Source organism: Grammomys surdaster, unplaced genomic scaffold (assembly GCF_004785775.1).
Source record: "Grammomys surdaster isolate TR1022 unplaced genomic scaffold, NIH_TR_1.0 125749, whole genome shotgun sequence".
NCBI classification, from domain to species: domain Eukaryota; kingdom Metazoa; phylum Chordata; class Mammalia; order Rodentia; family Muridae; genus Grammomys; species Grammomys surdaster.
The window spans coordinates 678,604-695,804 of NW_021620581.1; the positions used below are offsets into that span (position 1 = coordinate 678,604).

At 36.6% G+C, this 17,201-nt stretch overlaps 1 pseudogene; it reads left to right on the forward strand.

The window, feature by feature from the left end:
• The first annotated feature begins 10,346 nt into the window (after positions 1–10,346).
• On the forward strand, positions 10,347–11,048 carry LOC114639627 (annotated as a pseudogene).
• Positions 11,049–17,201: the final 6,153 nt, after the last annotated feature.

Here is a 17,201-nt window from a genome sequence, read left to right on the forward strand (position 1 = left end):
TTAGGTTTCAAAAAATAAATGTGATAATTAACTAGAAATAATGTTAGTAAGCATTATTTAGAATTTCTTTGAAGAATATTATAAAAACTTTTGAAGCCTATACCTATTATGTAGATGTTCACTGTCCATGCCATCTATCCATATTAAAAGTATGATGGTGAAACTTTTACATGGAGAACTGTGCACTTATTTTTGGTAAACACAGTCTAAAATATGCTATTTTGAATTCGCAGTTTAAAAGGAAAAATTTGATCATAGAAAGTGGTGTAGAAATAAATATATGTTCCATACTGTTAACACTGCTTTAGTCAAGGGGAAGAATAGGACTGTTATGAAGTAATCTTGCCATTTTCCCTTTTATGCTTTTTGAATTGTTTCAACTGAGCAAGCACAATTTTCAACAAAATATAATTACCAAACAAATTATAATTTTAGGCATTAAAAGCAAATTTTTCAGGTCTAAGGAAGACACTTAGCAACACCAATCAATCATCAATATTCTGTTTACAAAAATATTCTGAGTTGACCAATATTAGCAGCAGTAAAAGAAATAATAGACACAATTAAAGACTTTTATGTAATATTAACCTATCTCAAACTGCTAGACAAGAATTATCTCCCAGAATCCTCAAAGTAGGAAGTGTTCTATTATTTCAGGAAGTACTAAGTGAAGAAAAAGGTGATTTTTTTTTATTAACTGAGGAACAACATAGGAGCTAGAAGTTTAGAGGGAAGAAAAATATGAATCCATCTTTGGTAAATGTATTTTTAGAAATCAGATTATTTACCATTTTAAACACTAATCCAATCAAATATTATTGTAATATACTTTAACAACACTGTGATTCATATAATTGTCATAATTCACACTGAGATGTTTCTACTGAGTTTGTTTCAGATTCTTCTTGAGGCAGCTTTGGATTATGCTACAGCAAAATTGATAGAAAAGAATAAGCTTTGTCACCTAACAGGCTTGCCTATATAGAGCAAAAGGGGCAAAGCACACAAAAGAAGATTCTGTATGAGATAGTCTGTATTCTAATACTTATGATGGATTTACAATAACAAGTAGAATGATTTTAATACTGCAATGCTTCAAAAATAGATTATTTGTAAAATTGTAGAGAAGAATCATTATGAATAAGGGCTGGACACTGTTACAAGGAGGAAAAAAACAGAACCACAAAAGTCTCAAAATATAGAAACCAACTGTGAGTTAAAAACCAGAAACAAATGATATCATTTTATCCATCCCCAAACTATGTCACGAAGCTATAGTAAGCAAACTAATCGCACTGCCTTCTCAAACTCCTGCCACCATGATTGAGCCACCATAGTGGGTGGCACCCTGGAATTGTAGCCAAAATAATCCCTTCATTCCTCAAATTGCTCTTGTCAGGATATTTTATAAAGCAACAGAAAAGTAACTAATATAAAAGTTGGTACCACAAGTGTGGATTTCGACCCAAAGCCACATTTCTTATTGTTCCAGTGCAGTGTGGGATGATTTTCTCCAATGGCAATTTCTCTGAAAACAGATTCACAGCCAGAAGACCACACAAATGGCTCTTATCCAAGTTACTCTTTGAAATTCCAAGAGCTGCATTTCTACAGTAACATTTATTTACTCTTTTTGGTCTTCAAAAACAACACCAGAAGGGTTCACTAAACATTGTTTAGAGTATATTTAAGGAATTTTCTCAGGGCTTTTCCATATTCATGCCATAAAACAGTTCCAAGGGCCAAAGAAAAAACATGATCAGATTTATCACAGAAATAGCCAGATTTCCCAGTAGCAATAATTCCAGGTGAGAATCCTATGGCACAAATCCAAATTCTTTCTACTAGGGCAGGGACAGCATGATCAAGCTATATATGTCATTTTTGAAGCTTGACCAAAATAGAAATACTGACCTCAGGCCACGGATAATTTTATCTGCAGTATCTATAGCATCAAAGTTCAGCATAGCAACATTCTTGAAATTCGTAAGCTCCCTGTGTATCGTTAAAACTTCCAGACAGGTATTAGAATTTTGCCAAATACACTGCACATATCATTAAGCTTCTTCCTAATTATGACTACCACTGTAAATTGTAGAACTAACATGAATTCAATGGTACTTGGCATGACACTCAAGATGTCTCCTTACCGTCAAATTCTGAACATCCTTCCAGTAATTTGAATAGGATAAAGAGCATCAATCCCTTCTTCCAAATGCCTATCTAAATCCTCTGGTATATTCAACACATTAGTAACATTTTTGCTAAATGATTAACAAAAGTAGCTGTCTTCTTGTGTCGCAGCAGTTGCAGAAGCAGTGGTGCTAGCAATTAATGCAATTAAACTGTTATACCAGCAATAATCAAGTCCACTAACCTCTTGCTTCTGCTTAAAGTCTAACTCACTTCTTCCAGTACTTGCAAGCTACTTTTTGAATACAAAGGTTCTGTGATACTCAGGCTGGCAAGCCAAGGACAGGTAAGATTCTGCACAAAGCCTTACCAACCTAGGACAGAAGGGCATTGCTTTGGATAATGCATATTCTGTGATGGGTAAGGAAGGCATTCTTGTCAAAATGACCTAAGACAGGCTCAGACTTGTTAATGAAATAAAAAAAAAGGGGAGAGGCAGAGAGTCTTTGGGGCTGCTGGGCAAGGATCTGACATGGGCCAAGGACAAGGAAATGGGCTACTTGGCAGAAATAGGACATTGGCCAAGGACAAGGAAGTAGGCTTAAGGCAGGAATCTGACATTAGACTAGAACAAAGAAGTAATCTCAGGGAGGAACATAAATATTAGGCCAGAACAAAGATGTAATTTCAGACAGTAATCTAAATTTTAGGCTAGAACAAGGAAGTAGGCTTCAGATATGAAAATGACTTTGGGCTAGGATAGGGAAGTAGGTTCAGATATTTTGGTCATTCTGATAAGCCCTTAGAAACAGTGATCATGGGAGTGTTCATGTAATTGTGTTTAATGCCTTGCTTTTTCTTTGACTATTTGTGTTTATTGTCTTGCTTGTTCCTTGACTATTTGCATCTATTGTATTACTAGAACCTCAGCCTAGAACTGATCTTAATATATACATGTAATCAAAATGGTATGAAAGAATTAAGGAAGAGGGGGGTGGGATAGGGGGTTCTAGGGAGGGAAAAGGGGGAAAGGAGATGACATCTGTATTGTAAATAAACAAAATATCCAAAAAAAAATAGAAAATGCTTAAGGCATACACAGGCTGATATGAGGTCCCAGGTACACATGTAGCAAAGGACTGCCTTATCTGGCCTCAGTGTGAAAAGATGCATCTAATCCTGTAGGGACTTGATGCCCTTTGTCAGAGGGTACTGGAGGGCAGCATTTGGGGTGTAAATAAATAAAATAATTAATCAATAAAAAAGGATTGTTGCATTTTATATCTGAAAAGGGAAACCATACAACAAATAGACACATATAGATCAGTGCAGAAAACAAAAATACAAACATACAAGAAAACATATAACCCACACAAATGGTATCTGACCCTTAATGGTAGAACAGAAAAAAAACTTTTGTAAGGCAAAGGACACTGTCAATAGGACAAATTGGCAGACCACAGAATGGGAAAAGTTCTTCACCAACCCTACATCCAATAGAGAGCTAATATCCAAAATTTTCAAAGAACTCAAGAAGTTAGATAGCAACAACCCAAATAACACAATTAAAAGTTGGGTACAGAACTAAACAGAAATTTCTCAACAGAGCAAACTCAAATGGTTGTGTAACACTTAAAGAAATGTTCAAAGTCCTTAGTCATCAGGGAAATGCAAATCAAAACTCTGATGTTCCACCTTACAATAGTCAGAATGGCTAAGATCAAAAACTCAAGTAATAGCACATGCTGCTAATGATTTGGAGCAAGGGGAATGAATACTTCTCCATTGTTGGTGGGAGTGCAAACTTGTACAACTACTTTTGAAATCAATTTGGCTTTTTCTCAGAAAACTGCCAATAGTTCTACCTGAGAACCCAGCTATACCACTCCTGGGCATATACCCAAAATATGTTCCAACATCTCACAAACACACTTGCTCAACTATGTTCATAGCAGCTTTATTCATAATATCCAGAAGCTGGAAACAACCTGGATTTCCCTCAGCTGAAGAGGGGATAAAGAAAATGTGGTACATCTAAATAATGGAATACTATTAAGCTATTAAAAACCAAGACATCATGAATTTTGCAGTCAAATGATGGAACTTGAGACTATCATCCTGGGTGAGGTAATCCAGTCCCAAAAGGACATGCATGACACATATTCACTTATAAGTGGATATTAGCCAGAAAATAAACGTACTATCTTATACTCCACAGACCCAAAGAAACTAAACAAGAAGGAAGGCTCAAGTGAAGAAGCTCAAATCTCACTTAAAGGGGAGAATAGTCATAAGAGACAAATGAAGGCAGGGAACAGGAAGGAAAAGAAGATGGGAAGGGGGTTCAGGATCAGGGAAGGACGGGAAAAATGGCTAGATGGTCATGAAAATGAATAGAAATCTGTAACTGATGAGAGGAGGTAGGGAGGATCTGCAGGATAGAACAGAGACCTGAGATAGGGAGGAACCCAAGAATCAATGGGGGTGACCTTAGCTATGACTCACTTCACTAGGGATATGGAATCTGAAGAGGCCACCTTCTGCCAGAGCCTAATACAGATGTAGATGCTTGCAGTCAACCATCAGACTGAGCACAGGGACCCCAACGGAGGAGTTAGGGAAAGGATTGAAGGAGCTGAAGGAGTTTTCAACTTCATAGGAAGAAGAATAATGTCAAGCAACCAGACACCCCAGAGCTCCCAGGGACTAAGCCATCAACCAAAGAATACACATGTACCCATGGCTCAAGGCTGGATATGTAGCAGAAGATTGCCTTATCTGGCATCACTGGGAGGGGAGCCCCTTGGTCCTGTGGAGGCTCGATACCTCAGTGTGGGGGAATGTTAGGGCACTGACGCTGGAGTAGATGCATGGGTGGGGGAGCACTCTCATAGAGGAGGGGGGGAAGGGATGGGGGTTAGTGGAGGGGAAACTTGGAAGAGGGATAAAGTTTGAAATGTAAATAAATAAAATAACCAATAAAAATAAAAATGTATATTTGATACAAATAACACTTTAACAATAGTAACAATAAAAATAATAAAAATCTGGATATGTTTTCAATGCCTGTAATTTCAACTACTGTAAGATTAATATAGTAAACCTTACATTGTCAAAACAAGATATGTGAAAAAAAATTCAAAAACTGATCTTAGTATCTGAATAGAAACCTGATTAAAACTTTTTTGAGGAAGGCAGAAATCGACATAGATGAGGAAGTATCTCTATAATAAGATATAGAGCCTCTTGGGTATATTCCTAAGAGTTAAGGCACAGTTAGGTCTTGTGGTTGATTGATTGTTAGCTTTTCTAGGAACCTCCACAGTAATTTCCATACCCAGTGCACCAGTTAGCAGTTCCAAAAGTAATGAATTAGTGTTCCCTTTTGTATGTATCCTCACTAGCTTCTGATGTTATTTGTTTTACTAATCTTGGCCATTCTGACTGAGGTAAAACAAACTCTCAAATTTCATTTGCTTCTCCCTGATGACTAAGGATGTTAAACATTTTTATGTGTTTTTCAATATTTTCAGATTAGATTTAAGGCATACTCCATGAGATGACACATATATTCAATACTGTTAAATAGGGCCAAGGATCTAAAACTAGATAGGTCATGGGCCCTCAAGAAAACCAACTACTATAGTTCTGTTAAGTGAATATAGCAATAAAGTGACTCCTAATGACATACTGCTATACCCATAGATCTGTGCATTGTTCAACAAACAGCAAAGATTTTCCTTGCAGTAGATTGTACATAGCAACAAACAAAATAAAACCCAATCAAACAAACAAACAAACAAACCCACAGCTTAACAACATACAGTGAAAGACTTTCAAGTACTCAGCGCTGAATGAGTCTTTTTTTTTTTAATTTATTTTTTCTCAAATCGTAATTCATTCACACAGGGGTTATAAACACAGAAAGGCCGGATGTGGGGAAGGGAATGACACTGGTCTCAGTGGATGTCTGTCCTTTTACATCATTCTTCTAAAGGCTGAGGAATCTTTGTGGAAGAAAATTTGAAATGATTGCAAAAGACAGAGGTAGTGGAGAATTTTAAAGACCAGTCTCTGGACACACCAGGGCAGATGCACATAAAAGGGCATAAAGACTCTGTGAGCACATACAAGACCTAAACAGGCTCAACCCAGACAACAGTCACAGCATGGAGGAAGAGAAGCATGAACAAGGCCCCACCTCTAAACAAGAAACTATTTGATAGTTTCCCAGCAACAAAATGATAGTTGCTGGGAAAGGGAAAATCAATTTGAGTAATCCTGAATATATCAACCACATTCTAGGGCAGGCTTTTACAAATCCAACTTTTTTTCCTGTCTTTTTTTTTTTTTTCTTCAGAGAGATAAAACATGAAGTTGAGTTGATAGAGCAGGAGGATTTGGCAGGATTTGGAGAATAGGAAAGAATATTTTAAAGATGTGTTAAATGAAATACTTAATAAATTCCTAAAAATAATATAACAAAACTGAATAAGGATATACAAATGCCACCAAAATCCTTCCCAAAACATATGGCCATACATATCTACCACAATTTCTGTTTTAGTTAGCTTTCTACTGCTACGATAAAATACCAGGACAAAAAGCAACTAGGGGAGGAAAGGGCTTAGTTAGGAAGGCTCTCCCACATTAATCAGGCATTGAGAAAAATGTACCACAGGCTAGCCCATAAGTAAGGTCTAGTGGGAGCATTTTCTCAAATGATGTTCCCTCTTCTCAAAACACATAAAAACTAGCTGGCACACAGGGATTCAAGACCAGCTTGTAAAACAGTAAGAAGTCAGTTAAAATATACATGTTTTAAAATTGGGAATGAGTATTTACACAGCTATGTGGACTCCCTCAAAGCTGTGAGGATATTGATGAAGTCCTTAATAGGCTGAAATTTAGTTTCATAATTACTATCATTTAATTTAACACCCTTGCAGTGAGTTTGGTATGACAACCTAGGAAGTCCTAAAAAACTGGTCTTTAAGTTCCTCTTGCTATATTTACTTAGAAATTAGGTTTCACAAGGGAACTGAATCTATCTCAAAGGGAAACAAGCTTCCGGATTTGCCCTCATGCTGCTTTGTACTCATGAAGTCTTTCCCCTATATACTGAAAAGAATGCCTTTGTGATTTGATTATACATTATAAAATATAGGATGTGCTTGTAGGTCTAACCTCAGAGGACATCAATGCCAGGCTCCTGTCTGTAAGCACACCATAGCATCAGTAATAGTGTCAAGTCTTGGAGCCTCCCCCTGAGCTGGATCCCAATTTGGGCCTGTCACTGGACCTCCTTTTCCTCAGGCTCTTCTACATTTTTGTCCCTGCAGTTCTTTGAGATGGGAACAATTATGGGTCAGAGTTTTTGACTGTGGGATGGCAACCTCATCCCCAGTTGATGCCCTTTCTACTGAAGGTGGACTCTACGAATTATCTCTGCCCACTGTAGGACATTTCATCCTCCCTTTGAGTCCCGAGAGTCTCTCCTTCCAGGTGTCTGGTACATTCTAGAGGGTCTGCCACCTCCTTGTCCAGAGCATGCCTGTTTACATTCTTTCTGCTAGCCCTCGGGGATTCAGTCCTGTTTTCTTCCCTCAACCCCAAATAGCTTATCATATTCCCCTTTCCCTTCCCTGTCCCCTCTCCCATCCAGGTCCCTCCCTCCCTCCCTCTGCCCCATGATTGCTTTCTTCTCTCTCCCAAGTGGGATTGAGGCATTCTCATTTGGGCCCTTCAGCTTCTCAACCTTCTTGAGAGTATCTTTTTTAATTATGCATTTTGAAACTTTTCCTTCACTGTAACAGTTGGTTTTTAAAATCAAAATTGAGAAATGACATTTTAAAAATTTTAGCATCAGCCACTCACTTTGTGACTTCTTGTATATTCATATTTTTTATGAAGCAATGGTGATAGAAATAATAACAAAGATAGAAACATCCACTAAAAGCTCACTTCACTGTCAGGAATTTGAAAGTATCTTTACAGAAATGGCTGTTTCTACCCTCATGTATATCTAATACCAAAGACAGTATTTAGTCTATGCTGCAGGGATGACACTAGTATTATATTAGGCAAATATGAGAAAATTCACAAATCTGCAAATGAAAATGTGACTTAGAAACACAAGTAAAATTTCAGTAATTACATTCTTCCTGATTCCTACCCAAATATAATCCTTGGAAATTTTATTCTCGAGTCCTCCCTTCATCAGAAATATAATTAACACTTGTTTCATGTAAGGTAATTAATGGGGTGCAGGATATATATCTCAGAAACACATTTTTTTCTTTAATCTGTTCCACATCCCACACCTCCTTCTCCCTCCTGGCTCCCAAACCCATCCCACCAGACCTCTCCACTTCCTGGGGCCCCAAGTCTCTTCAGGGTTAGGTGCATCTTCTCTCACTGAGGCCAGAGAAGGCAGTCCTCTGCTGTATACATGTTGGGGGCCTCATATCAGCTGGTGCATGCTGCCTGGTTGGTGGTTCTGTGTCTGAGAGATCCCAGGGGCCCAGGTTAATTGAGACTGCTGGTCCTGCTATAGGGTTGCCCTAGTGAATGAGTAGTTAGCAATGGGCTAAATTCTTTACATTCTAGGAATCAATTTAAATTCCCTGGGAGAAATAGCTAATATCTGATTAAAATTCGGAAGATACTGGCAAAAATCCTACTCTGAGCATATTAAGGGCTGAGATTCTATAGCACTTCTAGTAGTTGAGTGTGACAGTATGGCAGCCTATAAGCAACTAAAGCCTTGTAACTTTTTAAATTTAAATTACTTATCAAGGTAATATGAGAGTTTAACTTATCAGTATATACAAAAGAAGTTCTTACATAACTGGGAAATGTCCTCCATTGTTAATAAACAATAGCATTAAACACTTACCATAAAATAAAGCAAGCTTATAATAATTAGATAAAGCAGAAAATTAAAAAAGTCCAACATATCTGTGGGTGTAAAAATCTCTACTGGAACATGGGTGATATATTTATATGTTATTCACCATACATCCTATTTAGCTTTAATTGTAAACTTGACACAAGTTAGGTTCATCTGAGAGGAAAACCTTCAATGACAAATGGCCTAGATCATATTAGCCTGTGAATGTGTCTGTGGATCATTGTCTTAATTGTTAATTGATTTAAGAGGCTTTAGTCTACTTTAGGCAGTTCCATTCTTTCGGCAAATTGTCTTAGGCTACACATAAGCTATTGAGAGAGTATTCCAATAAGTAGCATTCTGCCATACTTTCAGCTCCAGTTTCCTGCTTAATTTCCTGTCCTAACATCCCTAAGTAATGGACTATGATTTGAAAGCATAAGGCAAATAAATCCTTTCCTCTCTTAAATTACATTTTATTTTATTATAGCAAAAAATGAACTAGAACATCATAAAAACCAACAATCCCATTTCTGAGTATATATATGAAATCATTTAGTGTAATGAATATACTTCCCACTAGAGATTTCTGGTATAATAAAGATGAAAAATATGGCCTATTTTATTGATCCAACCAAAAACAGGGAGAAAAATTACTTGAAAACCACGCTAGAGCTAAGGAGTAGAAAAAGATAGATCGGAAATAAACACCCTTAATAAAAAAATAGGGGTATCTTTAATAGATAACATGTTTGGAGTTAAATGATCTGACTTTAATGTTGATAGCAAATAGTCCCAGTATGAGATTAATAATACCAATTAACAAATAACTTTGTTATGAGATTAAGAAAAAGAGAATGCGGGAAGGTGAAGGCTGGGCCTCCTTTGAGAGATGGCCACCAGAGTATGCTCCCAACACTGTGCTCCCTAGGGCTGCCGCTTGGACAGACTCTCCCCAGGCATGCCTGCAGGATAGGAACTGCAATTAATGGCTGACACTGCCAGCCCATTTCTTCACACCCATTTGGGTTCTAGCAAGGTATGAATCTTGGGGTATGCAATGATCTCACCATTTTTAGTAATACTCATCTACTTTACCAACTCTTTTATGCCAGAGAAAGAAAAAGACCTCAATTACTGGTGACAGCAACCAAGAGACCTTGAAAACTGCCCTAAAACTCCAAAAGCTCAATACCAACATGGCCAAGAATGTCATGTTCCTGGGATACAGTATGGGTATCTCCACAGTGACGGCTGCCCTCATCTTGATGGGCTGGAAAACAACACAGAGGGGAGGGAAGGGAAGGATACACAGCTGTAGATGGACAAGTTCCCCTTTGCGACCATCTCCAAGGTGATCATGGATGGCAGTCAGAATTACATGTACCTGAAAAACAGAACTGATGTGGGATACAAACTGAGTAATAAGGGCAGGGGTACAAGGCTGTACCACCTGGATCTCATCAGCATTTGGAAGAACTTCCAATCAAGACATAAATACTCTCAACTATGTCTGGAACCACACTGAACTGCTGACCTTTAACTTCTCCAGGATGGATTACCTCATAGGTCTCTATGAGCCCAGGGACATGCAGTAAGAGTTGAATTAGAATAACCTGACCCTTCACTCTCCGAGATGGTAGAAGTAGCCCTGGGATCCTAACAAAGAATCACAAAGGCTTCTATTTTTTTTTCTGGTGGAAGAAGGCAGGATGGACCATGGGCTCCATGAGGACAGAGCTAGGCAGGTACCACATGGGGTAGTGGAGATGTTCCGGGCCATCAGAAAGGTAGGTGCCTTGACTGTAGTTACTGCCAATCATTACCACATTTTTACTTTTGGTGGATACCCCACACCCACAACTCTGCCTTTAGTTTGGCTCGCAAGGTGAGCACCACAGACAAGAAGCCCTTCACAGTCATCCTGTATGGCAACAGGCCTGGAAAGAAGTTGGTGGATGGTGATCGAGAAAATATCTCCATGTTGGATTATGCTCACAATTCTGGCCTATATATTTATTAGCATCCTCGAGGAAGTCCTTCCCACCACCTATTTTATGAATGAGGACACTCACAGTGTGGGAGGCCATATGATTGTCAAGGTCTCCCATGTTGCAGAAACTTGATTCCAAATTCGCTTGATGCCAATGTTCCCACATTTATACCATCTTTTATTTATAATACATTTTCAAATTCCTGCACAACCAGTCTGACAATCACTGACAATTCTCACCAGTTAAACAGGAGCCAAGACTTCATACCAGTTAATCAGGAACTAAGACTGAATATCTGGAGTGGACACCTTTCTGTTCTCAGTGTTCTGAAAAGACATTGAGCAAATTTTTTTCTAAGCTTCTTTGCAGTCAAAGCAAAGAGGGAATCACAGCTAAGTTGATGCTGGGATGAAAAATTAAATTGTATGTATTCTCTAGAGGACAGAGATCCCTGACTCTTCTTGAACTGTAGATCACAGCACCTTGAGGTATTAGCATAATCCCTTTGTCATCCTTGCTATCTCTCTGGACTGTCATTTAAGCAGTTCCTTATATTCGAATGGAAGCAGATTTTTTTAAAAATATTTATTTACATTTCAGTCATTGTTACACTCCCAGTCTCTCTCACTAGAGTTCCTCATTCCATTCCTCCCCCCCACCTTGCCTCTGAGAGGGTGCATCCCACCACCAGGCCTTCCCCCTTCCCTGGGGCCTCAAGTCTCAAGGACTAAGCTCCTCTTCTCTCACTGAGGCCAGACCAAGCACTCCTCTGCTATCGCATATAAGCCTCCTTGGTGGCACAGTCTCTGGGAGTTCCCTGGGGTCTGGTAAATTGAAATTGCCCATCTTCCTATGGGGTCAATCTTCCTTTTAACTTCTTCAATCCTTCCCTTAATTCAACCAAAGGGGTCTAATGGTTGGGTGGAAGCATCTGCAAATATCTCAGTCCTTGCATGTGATGGACAGACTATACATTTAAAAGTGACAACAGAAAATACAAAAAATAAATTATTGACCAATAAGATATAAAAAAGTTTGAGGCTATACTAAGAAAAGGCTTTACTATAATATAATATCAATAAAGTATATACTTGTGTTCATATGTGAGACAATTTAAATGTACATTGTGTTAAGTTTCTGAAAAATCATATTTTTAGGTCACATATAGAGAAGAAAAATGTAAAGTTTACATTACTGCTATACATAGAAGTGTAATGATAGTTTATATTCAAACATTTGATAGGGAGATTAATCAAGCTTACCTCAAAAATAAAGAAAACTATAAAGATTGTTATTAACACTATGGCATGAAATGTTTTTTGAATGTTCTAGCAATATGCCTAAAGGACTCAACATTTTATTCCACAGTTACTGGTTCATCATGTTCGTGGCTGCTCTATTCACAATACCTAGGAAAAGGAATGAAAAAATAAATAAAACATTTAATGTCTTTTAACCAATCAAAGAATATGAAAACTAAAAGGATTTCACGCGCAGCTTAGACAGATCACAGCAGGCCAAGATGGTTCCACGAGGGGAGGTTTATTAAGAGAGTGGGGGATAACATTTGAAATGTAAATAAAGACAATATCCAATTAAAAAAAAACAAGATGCAGAAATCATTTTCATCAGTTAAATGCTCAAGTCAGATCAATCTACAGCAGGGAACATAGCTGACGACTATCCCTTTAAAGTTTTACTCAGATATATATATATTTATTTTTAAAACTTCTTAAATATTAAAAAATACAATTATTAATGAATATCTGAAAAAAATAATAGCCAGACATGATGGTGCACACCTGTTAATCCTAGCATTTGGAAATCTGAGACAGAATAATAAATTGTTTGAGGCTAGCCAGAATTACAGAGCAAATTTCATGCCAGTATGAACTATGAAGAAAATAAAATGCTTATAAACATGGAACAGAAAAATAATCTCTTAAAAAACTAAGTAAAAATGACCAGGGAATTTCTTCTGTATCATTTTAAATTAACATAGCATCTGAGAACAAAAAAGGAGGATAAGACTGAGCAAATTTTGAAGTAGACAATTATGACAAATTAAAAACAAAAAATAAAATTAAAGGGTCAATTTAGCAGGGTTTTGTGTGAATAATTGGGAGTTGCAGCATACATATAATGAGGGACAATAATAAATATAGAGCAGAATGAAAGGCAAGAACATTAGGAATAAAGCACTTTTTCTAGTTCCCAAGTCACAGAGATATAAACAGACTAGAAGTACTTCATTATAGCATTTCATAATATTGAGAAAATCACAAAGGAAAATAAACCAGTAACCTTTTAGCAAAACACAAAACTATTCATACATAAATTTCAACCATATTTACAAGAGGTAAAACAATGTAGTAAGGTTTTTAAAATATACGATGAAATAAATTTCAACCAAGAAGTATACATTCAAGCTAATGGTCATTCCACTGTAATGTTAAAATACATTTTTAAATCATGTAATGCCCAACAAATTAACTGCCCTTGTACCCTTTCAGAAGCTGCCAATGAAACATTTGGACAAACAAAACAGAAATAATGTGTGAGAACAGAAGAAGACAAAGGATACAGAACACAGAAAACAAGGCATAGAATAAAACCCTAAGTAAATAATTCCTGTAATCTCAAAAAGACTGCTCTAGACTAAGTGTGGTGAATGGCTTTCTATCAGGGAGCATGCTTTCTGGACTAATTCTCAACATGTCATTCACAAATAAGTAGCACCAGGACCAGTTACAAACCTGTAAAAAGCACAACTACAAGTTGTACTTCAAGACAACTCCTGAATAGGAAACATTCTGTTAATGGGACTCAGGTAAAATTTGTATTCACATTAAAGATTGAGAAACACTGATACAAAATCCATAGAAAGAACTAATGAGTGATTTTTATACTTTAGGTAGAAGTGATTTTATATATATATATATATATATATATATATATATATATATATATATATTCCACATACTACTTCGAAGGGCAACTGAGTTGCATTAAAAAGTCAACAGGAGAGCCAAGACTAAGCCTGCAAACAGTGTACAAAATTATTATGTGCTTGTTCTAATATAAAAAATACCTTTAAATGACATGCATGAGAAGTGACTGAGTAGCAGCTAAAATTGTGATGTGACATACTTGTACATACATCCATGCAGGCAACCACTCATATTCATAAAATAAAAATAAATCTTAAAAAATTATTTTATGATGGCTGGTAGTTTTATGATGGTACACTGAATAAATTTCACATCATTGGACATCTGTATCTCATCTTCTAAGAATTTTACATTTCATTATCTAATTTATTGATGGAGCTGTTTCATCTCCTAGTATTTTTAATTCGAATTAAGTAGCACCAAAATGAGTATCACATCCTACATAAGACATAAACATGTAGGTGATACACATTTCAGCCTTATCATCCCTCTGGATGTGATCATATCATACAGGATGAAATCTGAACCCTGATACTATTTCTTTGTAAGTCTTATGGAGAACCAGCTACACTGTGCTTAACATTTTATTTCTACCACTAAATCTCTTGACCAGGACTCTATTTACCTGGATACTGTAAAAAGCAATTTTTTTATCATATGAACAAAACTTAATATGATTACCTTTATGTCATAAACCTCTATATGCTTAAGAGTTGGAATTTGAACACATAAAATTATCCTTAGAAACATAGTTCCTGTAAGTAAAAATGACCAAACAAAACACTGCATCAAGGGTAACTACACCTATACCACTTTAACCATATGAGGAACATGAGGAGTCCTCTTCTACACTTGTATCTTTCACTTGTATTTTCATGTGACTGACATCAAACTAGGTAAAGTACCACACACAACATATTTAATATGGATTTTGTGCCACTCTAGATTCCATGATCTGTTCCAGGAATCATGAGAGCATCAATAAACATGTCACCCACACACTAATCTAATATATTTGTTTGAGACTAACTAGTCACTGTTTCAATCAAGAAGTTTACTAAGAGAATATCCTTTCAGCTACTTTCAGTCTCTATGAAAGCTTTTCAATTTCCAAAAAATAGACTAAGTATTTTTCTTTTATATATTAATATGGCCTTCTCATTTCTTCTAGATTTTCTTACTAATTAAAAAGTAATGAATTACTTAAGGGTTCTCCATTGGAATTAAGTAGAATATCTGTTGTGATCGTATCTAAAATTCAATATCATATCAGGATACATACCTTCTGATTGGATATACTTACACCAAGATGACGATATGATTACCATGACAACCTCTGTGTTCTGTGAGTCTTACAGCATTGAGAGAGGTTGCAGTTACTGATACTTCACAGTGACTGGAACCTGTCTCAGTGCAGCAGAGTATACACATTGTTAGATGGAGAATTACTATATTAGTTGACTCCTAGACTCTCCAACAGACATAATAAATCATTATAGCTGTCCTTACACAAATGCTAAATTTATATTTCCTGGGGAAGAACAACTATATTGTCATTTACTTTCTATCTCTCCCTATTCCTGTGATCTACCCTTATTATAACTCATTCTGTGTTTTATTAATAAGGAATGTGTTTTCATCTTTATTTACTTACATTTTCTAACCTAAATGCAGGAGAAAAATAAGCAAGTCAAGTCATCTCAACCAAGGTTAGGTCATGAGACATCAAACGCATACCAAAGCCTAAAGGTAAAAGTCCTTAAGGGTACCCATAGATATAGTAATAGCACAATCCACAGGTCATACCAAAATACAAACTTGTGAACCTTGTTCAACCTTGAGATGTTAAAGCTACAAAGAACCTATCCTTAGGATGCATAGGACTTGGAGGCAAAACCCAAGCCATATGAACAGTAATTGGACAAACACATTTATCATGTAAGTCCACAACAAATGTGTAAGCCAGTTCCATGTTCAATGGTTTTCATAACTGGTCCAAGTGATACTACTATAAAGCAAGATGTCTAAGCGCTGAACTTATATCTAATTCCCAGAGAATTAAAAATACATTGTACATCACATTACAATTAAATTTTCTTGCTATATTCTAATAATATGGATGACTTTGAGGATTAGTAATGTATAATCATAATTCATTTTCACTCCCTTTCCTTCCATTGGTGCTAGGATGTGTGTATGTATGTAGTATGTATGTATGTATGTATGTATGTATGTATGTCAACTTGAGGGCTAGATTGTGATCTAGCTATTCTACACATTGTGCTAAAAAGAGTCCATGGCAAGACAGAATCAAACTCAGGGCTGATGTAAAATAAGTAAGAAAATAAATAAATAAATAAATAAATAAATAGATAGATAGATAGATAGATATCAACAAAAATAATATAAAGATTCAATGAAATGACTTGGTTCTTTGAGAAAATTCAATAAAGACTGATCAACTATCAGTAAAATTTAGTAAAAGAGAGGGAGAAAATATCTGTATTAATAAAACTGGAGGGTCCTTCCAGTCTGTGCCTATACCCTGAGCAGTCCTAGGGCACCAGCTATGCACCCAATCCCCCAAAAACCAGAGGAGGCTGGACTCCCAGGAGCTCTAACACATCCAAGAAACAGGGGAATAGGATGATAGGATCATCTTGGTCACACCAGAATTTTAGGATCTCAGAATCACAGGATCACAGTGACAGCTAGACTCTGAGGAGTTCTGACACAGCCAAGATAACAGGACAGACAGGCTCCAGTCAGACACAGTGAGGTAGCACTAGAGATAAGCAGATGGCAGAAGAACATAAGAAACAGAAACCAAGGTTACTTGGCATCATTAGAATCCAGTTCTCCTGCCATACATAGCAAGTCCTGAATACCCCATGGCACCAGAAAACCTAGATTGGGATTTAAAATCACTTTTCATGTTGATGATAGAGGACTTTAAAAAGAACATAAATAACTCCCTTAAAGAAATACAGGACAACACAGGTAAACAGGCAGAAGCCCTTAAAGAGGAAACATAAAAAGTCCTTAAAAATTACAAGAAAACACAACTAAACAGGTGAAGGAATTGAACAAAAACATCGAGAATATAAAAATGGAAGTAGAGACAATAAAGAAATCACAAAGGGAGACTACCCTGGAGATAAAAAACATAGCAAAGAGAACAAGAGTTAACAGAATACAAGAGACAGAAGAGAGAATCTCAGGTGCAGAAGT